Source organism: Loxodonta africana, chromosome 7, assembly GCF_030014295.1.
Source record: "Loxodonta africana isolate mLoxAfr1 chromosome 7, mLoxAfr1.hap2, whole genome shotgun sequence".
Lineage (NCBI taxonomy): Eukaryota > Metazoa > Chordata > Mammalia > Proboscidea > Elephantidae > Loxodonta > Loxodonta africana.
The window spans coordinates 32659068-32677784 of record NC_087348.1 but is presented as its reverse complement, the minus strand read 5'-3'; the positions used below and the strand labels follow the sequence as shown (position 1 = coordinate 32677784).

General features: G+C 35.2%; 1 pseudogene; it reads right to left on the bottom strand.

Moving 5' to 3' along the window:
* Window positions 1-4789: 4789 nt before the first annotated feature.
* Window positions 4790-6030, bottom strand: LOC100659029 (olfactory receptor 10AG1-like; annotated as a pseudogene).
* Between the last annotated feature and the right edge of the window lie 12687 nt (window positions 6031-18717).

Here is an 18717-nt window from a genome sequence, read left to right as displayed (position 1 = left end):
GAGAAAAGATTGAAGTTGTTAAGGATTTCTTTTTACTTGGATCCACAATCAAAGCCTATGGAAGCAGTAGTGAAAAAATCAAATGACGCATTTCATTGGGTAAATCTGCTGCAAAGATTTACCCAATGAAAGCATTAAAAAGCAAAGATGTCACCTTGAAGACTAAGGTGCATCTGACCGAAGTCATGGTATTTTCAATTGCATCATGTACATGTGAAAACTGGACAATGAATAAGAAGACTGAAGAAGAATTGACAGCTTTGCATTGTGATGTTGACAAAGAATATTGAATATACCATTGGCTGCCAGAAGAACGAACAAATCTGTCTTGGAGGAAGTGCAACCAGAATGCTCCCAAGAAGCAAGGATGGTGATACTGGGTCTTACATACTTTGGACATGTTGTTGGGAGATGTCAGTCCCTGGAGAAGGACATCATGCTTGGCAGACTACAGGGTCAGCGGAAAAGAGGAAGACAGTCAACGAGGTGGATTGACACAGTGGCTGCATCAGTGAGCTCAAGCCTAACAACTATTGTAAGGGTGGCACAGGATTGGGCAGTGTTTTGTTCTGTTGTGCATATGGTTGCTATGAGTTCAAACTGACTCGACCACACGGAACAGCAATAACAACAATAATTAAGGCAATAGAAGAAGAAATCATGTGTGTGTGAGTGTATGTGTGTGTGTGTGCATGCAGGTGTGAATGATCATCCATATTGGATACAGGCAGGAGTATATATATGTTTTCTTCTTTATTAAGCTCATATTTCAGTAGATGGATATATTAAATCCCCTATTACAATGAGAGAACCTGAATCTCCAGAAAAAGGTCCACCAAATCATATATTAGGTTTCTCACATATTGGGTGGCCAAAAAAACAAAAAACCTAGACTCTCTAGTCAGATGCCTAGGTTCATAAACTATGTCATCAGTTTCTTTTCACTCAGTCTCAATTATATTAGTTGATAATGAATAGCAGATAAATAATTGTGTCCAGAGGGTTACTAGAGGCTAATTCCCTGAAAATTAATAGGTTGGGATGACAAGAAGTAGAGACATAGAAGGAAAAATTGCAAAGGTCTGAAGGTATTTTGCAAAAGTATAAAGGAATCCATAATCTTACACTTGTTAATTGACCTTGAGTTTACAAAATTATAAAGGTTAATTAATAGAGTCTTTGAATATTAAGAAATATTTAACTCTCTTCCATAGTACTGGTTCATTGGACAAGAATATGAGCCATAAGTTTTAGAAAAACTAAACATAGTACATTTGTGAAAGGAAAACAATCCCAATGTTTAATCAAGTAAGTTTTCTTTTCCAGGTAATAGAAATTGTGTGGTGTTCATTTCCTCAAAAATACCACTGGAATAACTACCTTCATAAAATCTGAGTACAATAAAGCTACTGATTCCACCAATAATTTCATCTAAATACAGCTAACAGCTCAATTTTGTGGTGCTTTAAACTTTTCCAAATACTTTTCCATCCTAAGTAGATATTTGAAAACTTATTACAACCCAGAGTTAATAGGCTAGCTTATTATTATTACCATTTTACCAATTGTGAATAAGATGAAAAAAATTAGTAAGATTACTTGTGTGAGATATTAGTAATAAAAAGATTAAAGATCAGTTATCTGAACTGCTGAGATAGCATTGTCCCATTTAAATTGTGATTCTCCTTTACTCAATTAAAAAAAAAAAAAAGTTACCACCACAGTCAATACCATAATCATCATTCCTATCATCACTATCATCATCATCATCATGGACTATGTATCAAATTCTTATAACATATAAAATATTAATTGAGAAGGGTATATGCATTTTTCTAAATTTTATTTGTTATTGTTTTTGAGAATATACACAGCAAAACATACACCAATTCAATAAGTTTCTACATGTACAATTAGTGACATTGACTACGTTCTTCAACTTGTGCAACCATTCTCACCCTACTTTTCTAAATTGTTTCTCCCACGTCAACATAATCTCACTGCCCCCTAAGATTCTTATCTAACCTTTGAGTTGCTAGTGTCAATTTGATCCCACATAGATAGTTCTTAAAAGAGCATAATGCTCAAGACAGACCTTTTTAGCAAGTAAGCTAAACTATTGCTCTGGCTCAAGATGACTTCAGGGGACATTATTGGTTTAAGGTTTAAAGGTTATCTTCAGGGTAATAGTTTCAGGGGTTCATCCAACCTTCATGGCTCCAGACAGTCTGGAGTCCATGAGGGTTTGAAATTCTATTCTGCATTTTCCCCATTTTGTTCAGGAGTCCTCTATGGAATTTTTGGTCAACATGTTCAGAAATGGTAGCCAGGCATCAGGTAGTTCTTCTGGTCTCAAGCCAAAGGAAGCAATTGTTTATGGAGGCAAGTAGCCACACGTTCCATACCCTCCTTGTATTCACGACTCTTCTTTTTCCCCTGTTGTTCCAAGTAAATAAAGACCAACTGCTGTGTGTTGGGTGGCTGCTTGTAAGCTTTAAGACACAAGGCACTACACAATGAACTGTGACATAGAACAGACACAGTAAACATGTTATTAGGCCAAGTAACTAGGATATCCCATAAAACCATGAACCTATACCTCCAAACTAAGGAACCAAATCCTCTGAGGTGTTTCGTATACACATATAAGGGGTTTGATACTTGCATTTTACTCATAAAGAAAAAAATAAGTGCATAACTGTAGGACATCATGTCAGATGACAGAAGATGTAAACAGCTGTATAATGTAGAAATATAACTATTAAAACAGGAACTAAAATTGCCTGTATACATTTGTACAATCATAACTAATTTACAGAATGTCACCATGTCAAGAGAGCTGCTAGTAGAAGTTCTTAGGGACAGATGCACTAAATAATCCCTTCATGAGAATTGTTGGCTTGAGTGTCTGGAGTTGGCAGGATGGGCATTAATGGCTCTGTTGACAGATGGTCACTTTTCTTGATAATGCCAGTTGAAAGGTTTAATCATTTCAAACACGTTAGAAAGGAGTAAAACTTGTGAACATTAGCCAAACTAATATAGTCACAATGGTGTGGACTTTGGATAATCAAGAAATAATTTACAGCTTTTTCTCCCCCTTTTATCTCATAGATTTTTTTTCTTTTAAAATCTGAAGTGGTTTAGGAGTTGCTGTTGGGAGTGCAGTCGTGAAAGAGATGAAATATGCCAGAGCATTAGGCCGTAATTGCTAAAAAGGACATAGAAATACCTGCGAATTAAACTGAGGTGAGTAGGAGTTTTCTCTTACATCCTGTGCTCTGGCAGGAAGTTACTAGGGAGAGAACTAAGTGTATGTAAGCTTTCTTTTGGGAATATGATTTAATTCTTTTTTTTACAAGGGGGTCATTGGTGGTTCAGTGTTAGAATTCTTGTCTTCCATGCAGGAGACCTGGGTTCAGTTCTTGGCCAATGCACCTCAAGCATAGCCACCAGTCATCTGTCAGCGTAGACTTGAATGTCACTATGATGCTGAATAGGTTTCAGTGGAGCCTCTAGACTAAGATGGACTAGAAAGAAAGGCTTGGCTCTCTACTTCTGAAAAATCAGCTAATGCAAACCCTATGGATCAGAATGGACTGACCCACACAACCATTCCTGCAGATGGCACAGGAAGAGACAGAGTTCCCTTCCTTTCTTTATGGGGTCACCATGAGTGGGGCTAACTGTATGGCAGCTAACAACAACAATCCCACATAGGTACATAGTAGGTTTAATAAATATACTCTCAATGTTCATTGATGCTCTAAAATAGTATACATTTATCCATGCTCTCATTGAATCACTCACTCAATAAACACTCATTTTTGATTTACTATTGTCCAGTAGAAATCGACTCAACAGTGTTTTTATTTTTAATTAATTAATTTATTGTTCAGTACTTGTGATGTAGAATCATAAAAGGATGTTGGTAAATACAGATATGAAAATTTAGATGACTAATTCATTAAGGCTACTAATCTTGTATACTTGCAAGAATATTTAAACCAAAAATTTTAATAGCTTGAGTTCTATTCTTATTTTTTATAAAGAAAGTGTGGAACAGATCACACTTTTATTTATACAACAAGATTATTATTTAGACATGGATTGGGAAATTAGACCAATTTAGAAGTATTTACTCAAGCGTAGTAAACTTGAAGCTAGGTATCTCAAAGTACATCATAAGCTGAAGTGATTAACTTGCCAATGGGGAAATGTAGAGACTTGAAATGTTTCATAACTGTGTGACACACACTTAAAACATTAATAATTAAGTTCATCATACTACTTTAAAAATGTAGTAAAATAAACACAAAAGAATTTGTCAATTCAACAATTTCTACATTCATAATTCAGTGACATTAAATACATTCTTCATGTTGGGCAACTGCTATCATTACCTTTTACAAATTATTCCACCACCATTAACATAAATTCAATGCCTCCTAGGCAAAAATTATCCTAATCCTCACCTCCTTAATTACTACTAACCTTTGGCTGCTATATATTTCCATATTTTATAAGTGAGATCATGAAGTCTTTGTCCTTGGGCGACTGACTTATTTCACTCAGCATAAAGTTTTCAAGTTTCATCCACGTGTTGTGTGTATCAGGACTTTATTTCTCTTTCTGACTGAATAATATCGTATGCGCCACATTCATCTACTGATGGATATTTAGGTTGTCTCTACCTCATCATGGAAACTCTGGTGGCGTAGTGGTTAAGAGCTACGACTGCTAACCAAAGGGTCGGCAGTTTGAATCCACCAGGCACTCCTTGGAAACTCTATGGGTCAGTTCTACTCTGTCCTATGTGGTCGCTATGAGTCAGAATCGACTCGACGGCACTGGGTTCGGTTTTGTTTTGGCTAACTCATCATGCTACTTTTTAAGAAAGAATTTTCTCAGTGCAGCAATAACTTCCTTGTTTCTAAGGCTGTATATCATGGGATTAAACATGGGAGTCACTATGGTGTAGAAAAGTGAAAGCAGCTTGTCCACTCCTGCAGAATGATAGGACTTGGGTCTTAAATAGGTGATGGTAGCAGATCCAAAGAATAAAACCACAACCAGCAGGTGGGAAGAACATGTGGAGAAGGCTTTAGCCTGTCCTGAGGCTGTTGGCAACTTTAAAAATGGTGCAAATGATTTTACTGTAGGAGGCAAGTATCAACATAAAAGGAAGAACAACAAAAAACATAGCTACAGCATAGACAGACATCTCATGAACTAAAGTGTCCCCACAGGCCAACTTGATAATGGGAGGGACGTCACAGAAGAAGTGGTTAATTTTGTTAGAATCACAAAAATGCAGAGAGAAAACTGTAGCTGTTTGCCCTATCTGGACTGGGATGCCAATGATCCAGGAGCTGACTGCTAGCTGGACACACATCTTTTGGTTCATGACTAGAGGATAGTGCAGAGGGTTACAAATGGCCACATAGCGGTCATAAGCCATCACTGCCAGGAGGAAACATTCAGTGGCTGCCAGCATAAGAAAGAAGCACATTTGAGTGGCACATCCCAGCACAGAAACGCTTCTATCCTGAGTCCAAAGATTCACTAGCATCCTGGGAAGAATGACAGTTACATAAGACATTTCCAATAAGGAAAAATTTGCCAGGAAAAAATACATGGGTTTCTGTAATGTGGGATCAAGTCTGGTTAGTATTATTATGAGGCTATTTCCAATTATAATAATTATGTAAATGATGGCGAACACTCCAAATAGAAACTCTTGGAGATTTGAAAGATCAGAAAATCACAGCAGTACAAATTGCTTCACTGTAGACACGTTGCCTTCAGCTTTTTTCACTTTGTGTTTCATCTGTAGGAAAGATTAAATCAGAAATACAAGTTACTTTGCTTTTCTTGGCTTTTGTACTCTCACTTGCAAACCGGGGATAGTGTGTCTTACAATTTTTCCAGTTCCCTATAAGAACAAATCCTGTAAATGACAGATACTCTAAAAAGATGGTCAAGTGTATTTTTAAAGTATTGCTCAATAAATCCCCAACAAGCATTTTCTTTGTGTTTTTTTTTTTTTTTCTCCCTGCTAAGAGTTTCCTTACATTTCCTTGTTTCTGTTGATGGCATATGTGATTTTAAACTTTGTTATTCACATGAACGTTCAAAATCTCTAAATTTCAAATTATGTTCAATGATAGCAATTATTATTTCATTCTTTTATTGGCATGCTTCCCTCTCAACTCTGCTTTCCAATGTTATCAATTGGCAATTAATTGTTATTACCCAAAGAAATACTCCGTAAGTCATCTATCACAGTATTGAACCATTTAAATGTAGTTAATAGAAAATGGTGACTTTCCTATGGGATCTCAAAAGTCTTGTTTTGCTTTAACATACTGTAAATTGAGGCTATTTTGTTATAAAACGTGATGATGAGTTAACACCAAATGTTATGAACTGATATTTAAACTTTAAATATCTGTTTATATTTCAATGTAAGGTCTGTGAAGTCAGAAGTCATCATTTTTATTCACATTATGTAGTCAGTCATAAGTTAGAAACAAGTTCACCTAGCATTTATGCTTAAGAAAGCAATTTTAACTAGAATGCTCACTTTATTTATATACACCTGCTACATAAGGGAAACATTAACCACAACTCATCCACAATATTTTCCTAAATCATTCCATCCTTACTACTTGCTGTCTTCCTGCTGACCTCAATTGTGCCATTCAGTCTTCTCTCTTACACACAGTGCATGTTGCACACACATGAGTGTGTTAAGCTGTGACTGCCAATTTTTATTATATAGTTTTCTTACCCCTATTCCTACTTTATTTCTTATAGAGTTCAATATTTTTTTCTATGCAATGCTTAGTATTTTGTTCAACAAAACATGATTTATTAATATCCGTATAACCAAAAAACCAAACTCATTGCCGTCAGGTTGATTCCAACTCTTAGAGACCCTATAGGACAGAGTAGAGCTGCCCCATAGGGTTTCTAAGGCTGAAATTTATACAGAAGCAGACTGTTAGTGGGTTCGAATGGCTGACCTTTCAGTTAGCAGTCGTATAGCTTGATTTAATAACTTACTTGCTAGATTATATAAATGAATCAACTTGATTGAGTCTTTAGAATAATTTCTCGGTAGTAAGTTTAAGTTTGGCCTCCTACCTAAAGGTGACCTGACTCCCACCATTACTAGATTAAAGGATGTAATTTTTTTTGCTTAGTGTGTGTGTTAAAGAATAATACTCATTTTATTCACTTTTAAAAAATCAGCACATTACCACATTGTTTTCAGTAATGCTAGATAACTTCCATATTATGTATAAATTAATTTGCAAGTAAATACAGGTGGTTGTTTTTAGTGGTTAGTTGCGTTGAGTCCATTCTAACTCACGACGACCCCATGTGTTCAGAGTATAACTGTTCCACAGGATTTTTAAGCCTGTGACCTTTTGGGAGCAGATTTCCAGGCCTATCTTTCAAGGCACCTCAGGGTGAATTCAAACTGCCAACCATTTGCTAGTATTCTAGCACTTAACTGTCTGAACCTCCCTGGGACCTGTCAATAGAGATTAACCGTTTACAAAAGGGAGACTCAGTTACGTCTACATACTAAAGTTATTAAAAACCCTGGTGGTGTAGTGGATAAGAACTACGGCTGCTAACAAGAGGTTGGCATTTCGAATCCACCTGACACCCCTTGGAAACCCTCTGGGACGGTTCTATTCTGTCCCATCGGGTTGCTGTGAGTTGGCCTGTATCATGTCCTACAGGAGACACAATTGGGACAGTAGGAAAATTTGGACATTCTATGGATTTTCTATGACTAAGTAAAGGAAAAACAAATAACCGCTTATTTTAGCATCTACAATATTCTAGACTAAATAGTAGAGCATTAAAGGTATTTTCACAATCATTATCTAACACAGTTCTCCCAATAAAAATCGGATTGTAGGGGATGTTAAAGATCCTGTGAATCTTCCGGACGGTCAGAAACTAGTGTCTAACACATAATGCTAATATGATATGATTTAATTTTTTAGATTACACAGCCCACACTTTCTTTCACTTCACGGTTATACAAAACTATAATCATGTTTCAGTCACCTTTGTTATTAAATCTAGAGTCCAAATGATCAAACATTTTTTTGAATTTTTGTCACCACCATGCATCCCCCAACCACCCTTGATCTGACCATTGCCCTCAGAAACTGTATCCTCATTATTTTGTCTGATTTTTTCGTAAACTGTTCCTCAATCTTAGGTTCTCACTCTGTATTATTGCCACTGATCAAGCACAGCAGTACACCTGAAAAGAAACCTGGAATTAAGGTGTGAAGAAACAAATAACAAGAAAAGAATGGCTAAGCTTGCAAACAGGAATCTAGTGTTCTACATCTCCTACAGCCACTGAAATCTTTTTTCTACAAAAAGGAGAAAAGTATTATGAACACCAAAAATGATTCTCAATGTAAAGCCACTTTCAAAGTGAGAAATATAATCACTCACATTCTATCTGGCTTTTGCAAATCTTTAGAAGCTATTATTTATACAACTCAGAAAGAAAATAACTAGATACACATGTTGGCATTTCTACTTTTATTCAAACACTTTATTTTTGTGATCTCCATACTTTGTTTGGGGTAGAGATTTTGTTATCAACTGAAATATCATCACCAAACCTAAACCCATTGCCATTGAGCCGATTCTGACCCAAAGTGACCCTACTGAACAGAATAGAACTGCCCCATACAGTGTCCAAGGAGTGTCTGGTGAATTCAAACTGCCTTTTTTTTTTTTTTTTTAACTTTTGGATAGCAGCTGGAGCTCCTAACCACTGGGATTTGCAAACTTCATCATGGTATATATACGTATTCACCAGATATACATATTCACCAGAGTACTATATATATATATACACACACACATACCTGAATAGAGCTTGAATTAAGAACAAGTTTAAAATTAAATAAAAAACAAACCAAACCCATTGCCGTCGAGTCAATTCTGACTCATAGTGACCCTATAGGACAGACAATACTGCTCCGTAGGGTTTCCAAGGAGTGCCTGGTGGATTCCAACTGCTGATCTTTTCTTTTGTAGCCATAGTTCTTAACCAGTATGTCACCAGGATTTAAAAAATAGAAGATAGGAAATAAATGTTAGAAATTGGTGAATGCAATTTTGAGGAATTTTTCCTCTAGCAGAAGTCTCTAATGATAAAAAGAAAACAACATACCTTTAGTATTTTCAGATTTATCATAGAACTTAACTCTCAGTAAACAAATAATTCCTTAGATAGCAGGACACAAACACATTTCAATTATATCCATTCACTATCTTTTTCTTTATACATATATATACATTTTTTTGAGATATGATCCGTAGATTTAATACTTGTAAAATATTTAAACCCATGCTTACCATAGAGTAATCAATCAATAAATTTTAGTGCTTAGGATAATGATGAAGACTGTAAGTTTTGATAGACTGGCCCATTGTATCACCAAACTCTTCTCATTTTATTCTCATTTCATCCTATAATCATGAAAATAAGAAAAGTAAAATGACTATCTGAGCAGTGTCTGAAGTCAAAGAAAAGAAAAAAAATTTTTTTTTTTCAGTTTTATAACCTTGAATGCCTTCTGCTGATGCTTAAAAGGCAAAGATACACATAAAAATAAATTTGATATTGGACAGAAATAGTTTATGCTTACCTGTTTGATTAAGGAAAATTTCATGCTTACCTTTAGTGATTGAGTTCAAAGTCAGAAAACGACAAATAAGATTTTTGTAACAGTTAAATAATTCACTTTTATTAGAACAGGTTGACCACCTTCTAAAACATATTCTACTTTCAGAACAACTAAAGAAAAAAAAAAAAAACTAGTCCTCTTTAAATAGGAAATTGTCTCCGCCCTGGGGAACAACTCCTTTCCCAGGTTACTTTCTAATTGAACTAAGCCATTTTGCCTGCCACTCAAGGAGTTTGCTACATGAATCAAAAACTTATGTGTTGAAATTTTGTTGAGAATTCTATTGAATGGACAGTTTGGGTAGTATTAACATCTTAACAACATTAGGTCTTCGATCCATGAGCACAGGATATCCTTCCATTTTTTTAGGTCTTCTTTAATGGATATCCAGGTCTATACAGGTCTTTTACTCCCTTGGTTGAATTTATCCTGAGGTATTTTATTCTTCTAAATACCATTGCAAATATAAATGTTTCCTTAATTTTCTTTTTAGATTGCTCTTTGCTGATGTACAAAAACCCAAGTGATTTTTGTGTAAGGATTTTACCAACAAAGTGAAGAGGCAACCTATAGATTGGGAGAAAATTATTGGGAGCCATATATCTGAAAATAACCCCTACAACTTACTAGTATTCCAAGGATTTTTTTTGTTTGTTTTGGAAAGGTAGAAAGTTAAAAAAAAAAAAAATACTACATAACAAAAACTTTCTTCCACCACTCTATGAGAGCACTGATAATTATAGTGTAGCAATTATAACTTTTTAGCAACAAATGGGAAAATACAGTTTTAATAACTTTCCTTTGTTCCCAGTAATGTTTTATAGGTTGACTCCCATAAGCATCAAAAGCATTGGGAAAAGTGGTATAGTGCTAATGTAAAACTTTCTCTCTTCCTATTTTGTCTGGCCCAAACTTGATTATAGACTGAAATATTTAGTTAATAATTAATTAATTTGTTCAATTATCTCCGTGATTTTGATTTAGTGTATTTTCTGATTCTAGTTTAGTATTTAGATTTATATCTTCTGCTTCCAATTAAATTCTAATACTGTTCTCAATATTTCTTTGCACAATGTCTATTGCTTCATTTTAAGATATGTCTTTGTATAAATTATGTTTTAAAATCCAAAAAGCATTTTAACACATATCAGTTTTATATGAATATAATCCTAATTTCTTACCATAAAAGAAAAAATGTCCTATGATCTTACTTCCCATATTTTCTAAGCATCTGAATGCTCTACTTGGCCATCTCAATAGTTTGAGTCTTAGTATATGTGCCACTTTTTCTCATCATTTTATTTATTCTTCTACTGCTACTGATTGTATTACAAGAGGAAGAAAACATCACTTCTCTCCTATGTGAACATATATGTCATGTTTCCCAGCCATGTGTGATAAGGGCCATTCTGTTTAGCAGTAGTATTTGGCATATAATTGCTGGTTTAATATTTAAATACTTATATTTTATGGTGTTCTGTACTCAAAGAATATCTACTAGTTTTTTTTGTTGGGTTACAGTGATAGACAGAATAATGGTCCCCGAGCCACATCTTAATCCCTAGGAACTGTGACTGTGTTACTTAAAGGGGACTTAGCAGATGTGAATAGTTATGAATCTTGAGATGGAGAGATTAGCCTAGAATTCCTACTGTGATATGAAATGTGTTCTCAGGAATGTAGGTTTTGGTACCTTAATGAGTATGGTATGGCAAATATTTAACATGCTCTCATACGATGTATAAATTCTGTGGATATGGACAGCTCGACATATCCGATTAGTCTTTTACAAGAATTTAATATACGTAAAGTAACAATGGGGGTACTAACAAGAAAGATATTAGAATGCTCCATTTCAATATTCTTCACATGCAACACTCAGTGACATCGATTATGTTTATTCTGTTATTCAACCATCACCATAAGCGATTTCCAAGTATTTCCATCACCCTTAACTGAAGCTTAATGTCCCATAAGGAATGAACTCCCCCCTTCCCCCTCCCTTTTGCCCGACCCTGGAAACCTCTAACAAACATTGGTCTCTATACACATGGCCATTCTAAATATTTTATGTAAGTAGGATCATACAATATCCTTCCTTTTGTAACTTACTTATTTCACTCAGTATAATGTTTTAAAGATTCATCTATGTTGTAACTTGTATCAGGACTTCATTTCTCTTTGTTGTTGTTGTTAGGTGCTGTCGAGTTGATTCTTGATACATGCTCCAAGAACTCATACTTCCCTTAACTCATAAAGCTCTTTGGTAAAATGAATTTTAGTACAATCTAATGACTATCACAATCTTATAGATAATCATGCTTAGTTTCCACATGTATTTTTTCAGAGAGACATTATGCCTAAAATGTTACTATTATTAATAGGATAATGCATAAATGGTCTTTGATCAGGAGACAGAATAGATAATCACACTTGTGTGTGTGTGTCTGTGTCTGTGTGTGTGTATACAGACAATCATTGTTGTTCGGTGTTGTTGAGTTGTTTTCTACTCATAGTGACCCCATGTACAACAGAATAAAACACTGCCTCATCCTGTGCCATCCTCATGATTATTGTTATGCTTGATCCCATTGTTGCAGCTACTGTGCCAATCCATTTTGTTGAGGGTCTTCCCCTTTTCGTTGACCCTCTACTTACCAAGCATGATGTCCTTTTCCAGGGACAGATCCCTCCTGAAAATATGCCCAAAGTATGTGAAATAGAGTCTCACCATCCTTGCTTCTAAGGAGCATTCTGGTTGTACTTCCTCCAAGACAGATTTGTTCCTTCTTTTGGCAGTCTGTGGTATATTCAGTATTATTTGCCAACAACATAATTCAAAGGCATCAGTTCTTTAGTCTTCCTTATTCATTGCCCAGCTTTCGAATGCATATGAGATGATTGAAAACACCATGGCTTGGGTAAGGCACACCTTAGTCCTTAAATTGACATCTTTATTTTTGAAGACTTTAAAGAGGTCTTTTGAAGCAGATTTGCCCAATGCAATGTGTCATTTGATTTCTTAACTGCTGCTTCCATGGGTGTTGATTATGGATCCAAGTAAAATGATATCCTTGACAACTTCAATCATCTATCCCTTTATCATAATGTTGCTTATTTGCCCAGTTGTGAGGATTTTTGTTTTCTTTATGTCAAAGAGAAAACCATAATGAAGGCTATAGTCTTTACTCGTTATTAGTAAGTGTTTCAACTCCCCTTCACTTTCAGCAAGGAAGATTGTGTCATCTGTATATCATAGGATGTTAACGAGTCTTCCTCAAAGCCTAATGCCCCATTCTCCTTCACATGGTCCAACTTCTCAGATTTTTGCCCAGCATAAAGATTAAGTATGGTGAAAAGATACAACCCACATGCACACCTTCCCTGACTTTAAACCACACAGTACCCCCTGGTTCTGTTTGAAGGACTGCTTCTTGATTTATGCACTGGTTCCTTGTGAGTATAATCAAGTGTTCTGGAATCCCCATTCTTCCCAATATTATCCATAATTTGATCCACAGAGTTGAATGCCTTTGCATAGTCAATAAAGCACAGGTAAACATCTTTCTGGTAGTCTCTGCTTTCAGCTGAGATCCATCTGAGATTGGCAATGTTACCCCTCATTTCAAGTCCTCTTCTGAATCCATCGTGTATTTCTGGCAATTTCCTGTCAATCATATGTGTGTGTGTGTATATATATATACACACACACACATATACAGATACATTTACATATATATACAATGTGTGTGTGCATATATACATATATATATATATACACATAATCACTCAAAATGGGTCTAGATAGGAATGCACACATGTTTATTATTAAATATTCTTGGGGTTGTGTGAATTAAAACCATTATTATGATAAAAAGAATGTATAAATCTTCAGCAAATGTTCCGTCAAATCTTATATCAGATACCTCTTATATTCAGTGGCCAGAGGTTAGTAAATGCCACCTCTTAGAAAATGGAGACAATATAAAAAACAAGAAAAAAAATAGAATAAATAATTGGTCTTTGCTCAAGAAAAGTATGGAGCTCTTTCTGGAATTCAAGTACAGATCAACAAATTATATGCAAAATCAAATGCCTATTGTTATAAAGTATGTGATCAGATTTTATTTTCTAGTCAACTACAATTGTGTTAGCTGGTAGTAGATACCAGGTAAATAATTGTGTCAAGAACATAAGTTCTAGAAGTTACCTCGGCAGTAATTAACACATTGGAGGAGATAGGGAGTAGAGACATAGAAGAAAAAAATAAATGCAAAGCTCTGAACAAATTTTGTAGAAGTGTAAAAGAAGCCATAGTCCTGTAATTGCTGATTGGTCCTGAGTAAACAATATAATGATTATTTAATATCTTCTTTGAATATTAAATAAGGTTTCACTGTCTTTTATAATATCTGTTCAGTGGGCTAATATATGAGCAACACTTTTTAGAAAAATAGTGCATTTTTGAAGGGGAAATAATTCCAGTGTTCAAGAAGCAGGTTTTCTTCTCTAGATAATATTGTGGAATGTTCCATCCCTCAAAAAAAAAAAAAAAAAAATTGGAACGATTACTCTCAAGAAGTTGAATACAAAATATAAGAAAACTAGTGAATTCACCATAAATTTTATGAAAATAAACCCAACATCTCAATTTTGTGAGGCTTTAAATTTTTCCAAATGCTTTTCCATCCTAGACAGATATTTGAGCCATATTACAATCCTGTGAGTTATTAGGATATATTATCATTATTACCATTTTACTAATTGTGAATATGATGGGAAAGATAGTGGACGGACTTGCTCAAGGTTTTGTTAAAGGAAAGAATAAAAATCAGTCATCTGAACTTTTGAGACCTCACTGTCCCATGACATTGTGGTTCCTGCTTTGTTAAATTTCAGAAAAGAAAAATACCACCATCATCACTATCAAAATCTTCATCTTTATCATCATTATCATAATCTTTATAAATATGTATCAAATTCTTGTAACATATAAAATATTAATTACAAAGAGATATACACATATTTACTAGCATAAACAAAAAAGTAAATGCATGAAGGAAGAACATCATGTCAGATGATAAAAAAGCAAATGGCTTTTTGTTTTGGTTTTTATGATGTAGAAATATAAACACAAAAGAAGAACTAAAATTGTATTTTTTAGACATGGGTACGATCATAACTAAAATTGCACAATGACATAATTATCAAAAGAACTGCCAATAGAAGATTTTAGGGAGAAATGACCTAAATAATCTCTTTATGTGAGCTGCTGATTTGAGAATCTGGAATTGGGGGAGTTGAACATTAATGCCTGTGTTTACAGAAGCTTACTTTTCTTGATAATGTTAGTTCAAAGGGTTAATTTCAAACACTTTAAAAAGGGCAAAAGGTGGCAAAGATTAGGCACAATAGTGCAAACACAATGGTGAGGACTTAGAGGAATCATGAAATAACTTCCAACCTTTTTTTCTCCTTTTTATCTCATTGATCTTTTCTTTTAAAATCTGAAACGGTATAGGAGTTGCTGTTTAGAATGCAGTCATGAAAGAGATGAAATAGGTGTAAACAATTATAGACTATATTGCTAAACAAGAATGCAGAGACCTCTGCAAAGGAAACTGGTTGAGACAGATAGGATTTTTATGTTGCAACATGTGCTCTGGCAGGACTTTACCAGGGAGAGAGTTAATGGATGTACATATTCTTTTGGGAATAAGGTTGGAGTAATTCCACATGGATGCATGGTAGATTAAATAAATATGTGCTCATTAAGGCTCTAAAATTTCTGGATTTTTCAAAGCATTTGAAGAAAGGCATAGTGATACGCATTTATCCATTCTCTCCTTTAACAAACACCCATTGTATCTACTATTGGCCAGTTTCTGTCATCACTCCTCTGTCAGTTTGTCATAATGTGGTGAATTTGTGTTGTTGTGGCACTGGAAGCTATGTCACTGGTATTTCAAGTACAAACAGGGTCACCCTTGGTGGACAGGTTTCAGCATAGCTTCCAGACTAAGACTGATTAAGAAGGATCTGGTGATCTACTTCTAAAAAATTGGCCACTGAAAACCTTACGAATAGCAGTTAATCATTGTCTCATATAGAGCCAGAAGATGAGTCCTTCAGGTTAGAAAGCACTCAAAAATATGACTGGGAAGAGACATCTGCTCATAGTAGAGTTGACCTTAATGGCATGGATGGAATAAAGCTCTTGGGACCTTCATTTGCTGATGTAGCACTATTCAAAATGAAAAGAAACAACTGCAAACATCCTTTGAAATCAGAATGTGGAATGTATGCAGTATGAATCTGGGAAAATGTCAAGTCAACAAAAAATGAAATGAGATGCATAAAAATTGATATCCTAGACATTATTGAGCTGAAATGAACTGGTGGCGGCTATTTTGAAAAGGCCGATCATATGATCTATTATGCCAAGAATGACAAACTGAAGAGCTATGGCATCACTTTCATCTTCAAAATGAACATTTCAAGATCTCTCCTGCAGTACAAGGTTGTCAGTGATAGCATAATATCAATATGCCTATAAGGAAGACCAGTTAATATGACTATTATTCAAGTTTACCCATCAACCAGTAAGGCCAAAGATGAAGAAATTCAAGACTTTACCAACTTCTGCAGTCTGAAACTGATCATACATAGGATCAAAATGCATTGATAATTACCGGTGACCGGAATGCGAAAGATGGAAACGAAGAAGAAGGATTGTTAATTGGAAATTATGGCCTTGGTGATAGAAATGTTGCTGGAGATTGTGTAATGGAATTTTGTAAGACCAATGACCTATTCACTGGAAATACCTTTTTTCAACACCTTAAATGGCAACCTTACACGTGGTTCTCATTGAATGGAATACACAGGAATCAAATTGACTACATCTGCGGGAAGAGATGATGCAGAAGCTCAGTATCATCAGTCACAACAAGACCAGGGGCTGGCTGTGGAACAAACCATCAATTGTTCCTAATCAAATTCAAGTTGAAGCTGAAAAAAATAGAACAAGTCCATGAGAGCAAAACTATGACCTTGAGTATATCCCAGCTGAATTTAGAGACCATCTCGAGAGTAGATTTGATGCATTGAACACTAGTGACCAAAGACCAGACGAGTTGTGGAATGACATCAAGGATATCGTATGTGATAAAAGCAAAAGATCATTAAAAAGACAGGAAAGAAAATAAATACCAAAGTGGATGTCAGGAGAGATTCTAAGACTTTTTTTGATCATAGAGTAGTTAAAGTTAATGGAAGAAATGAGGAATTAAAAGAGCTAAAGAAAGATTTCAGATGGTGGCTTGAGAAGACAAAATAATGTAAAGAAATGTGCAAAAACCTAGAGTTAGAAAAGAAAAAGAGAAGAACACATTTGGCGTTTCTCGAGGTGAAGGAACTGAAGAAAAAATTCAAACCTCAAGTTGCAATATTGAAGAATTCTATGGACAAAATATTGAACAACTCAGTAAACATCAAAAGAAGCTGTAATGAACACACAGAATCAATGTATCAAAAATAAATGGTCAATGTTCAGCCATTTCAGGAGGTAGCAAATGATCAAGAACCAATGGTGTTAAAGGAAAAAGTCCAGCTGTCCTGAAGATATTGGCAACAAACAGGCCTGTAGGAATTCACAGAAGCCAACTGAGATGTTTCAACAAGTAGATTCAACTTTGGAATCACTCACTGGTCCATGCTGAGGAATATGGATGATAACTACCAGGCCAGCTGATTGGAAGATATCTATATTTGTGCCCATTCCAATGAAAAGTGATCCAAGAGAATACAGAAATTATCAAACAGTATCATTAATATCATATGCAAGTAAAATTTTGCTAAAGATAATTCAAAAGCAGTTGTAGCAGTACATTCATTGATAGGGAACTGCCAGCAGGATTCAGAAGAGGAATTGAAATGAGGGATATCATTGCTGATATCAGATGGATTGTGGTTGAAAGCAGACAATATCAGAAAGATGTTTACCTGTGTTTTATTGACTACGCAACGGCATCGGACTGTGTAGATTATAACAAATTATGGATAACATTGCAATGAATGGGAATTCCAGAACACTTAATTACACTCATGCAGAACCTGTATGATCAAGAGACAGTCATTCAAACAGAACAAGGGCGTACTCTGTGGTTTAAAATCAGGAAATGTGTGTGTCAGTGTTGTATCATTTCACTGTACTTACTCAATCTGTAAGATGAAAAAATAATCTGAGAAACTGAACTATGTGAAGAAAACAGCATCAGGATTGGAGGAAGAGTCATTAACATCCTGGGACATGCAGATGACACAATTTTGTACAAAAAGAGAAGAGGACTCGAAGCACTTGCTGGTAAAGATCGAAGATTACTGCTTTCAGAATGGGATACACCTCAACATAGAGAAGAAAAAAATACTCACAACTGGACCAATAAGCAACATCACGATAAATAGGGAATATATTGAAGTTGTCAAGGGTTTCATTTTACTTACATCCACAATCAATGCCATGGATGCAGCAGTAAAGAAATCGAACAACATATTACATTGGGCAAATCTGCTGCAAAAGACCTTGTTAAAGTATTAAAAAGCAAAGGTGTCATTTTGAGGACTAAGGTGCATCTGACTCAAGTCATGGTATTTTCAATCAACTCATGCATGCAAAAGCTGGGCAAAGAATAAGGAAGATCAAAATAAAATTGAAGCCTTTGAATTACAGACTTGGCAAAGGATATTGAATTTTCCATAAATATACCAGAAGAGTGAGAAATCTGTCTTAGAAAAAGTACAGCCAGAATGCTCCTTAGAAGTGAGAATCTTGAGAATTTGTGTCATGTACTTCGAACATGTTATCAGGAAATACCAGTCCCTGGAGAAGGACACCATGCCTGATAAAGGAGAGGGACAGGGAAAAAGAGGAAGAACAACAACTAGAGGGATTGACATACAATGACTGCAATAATGG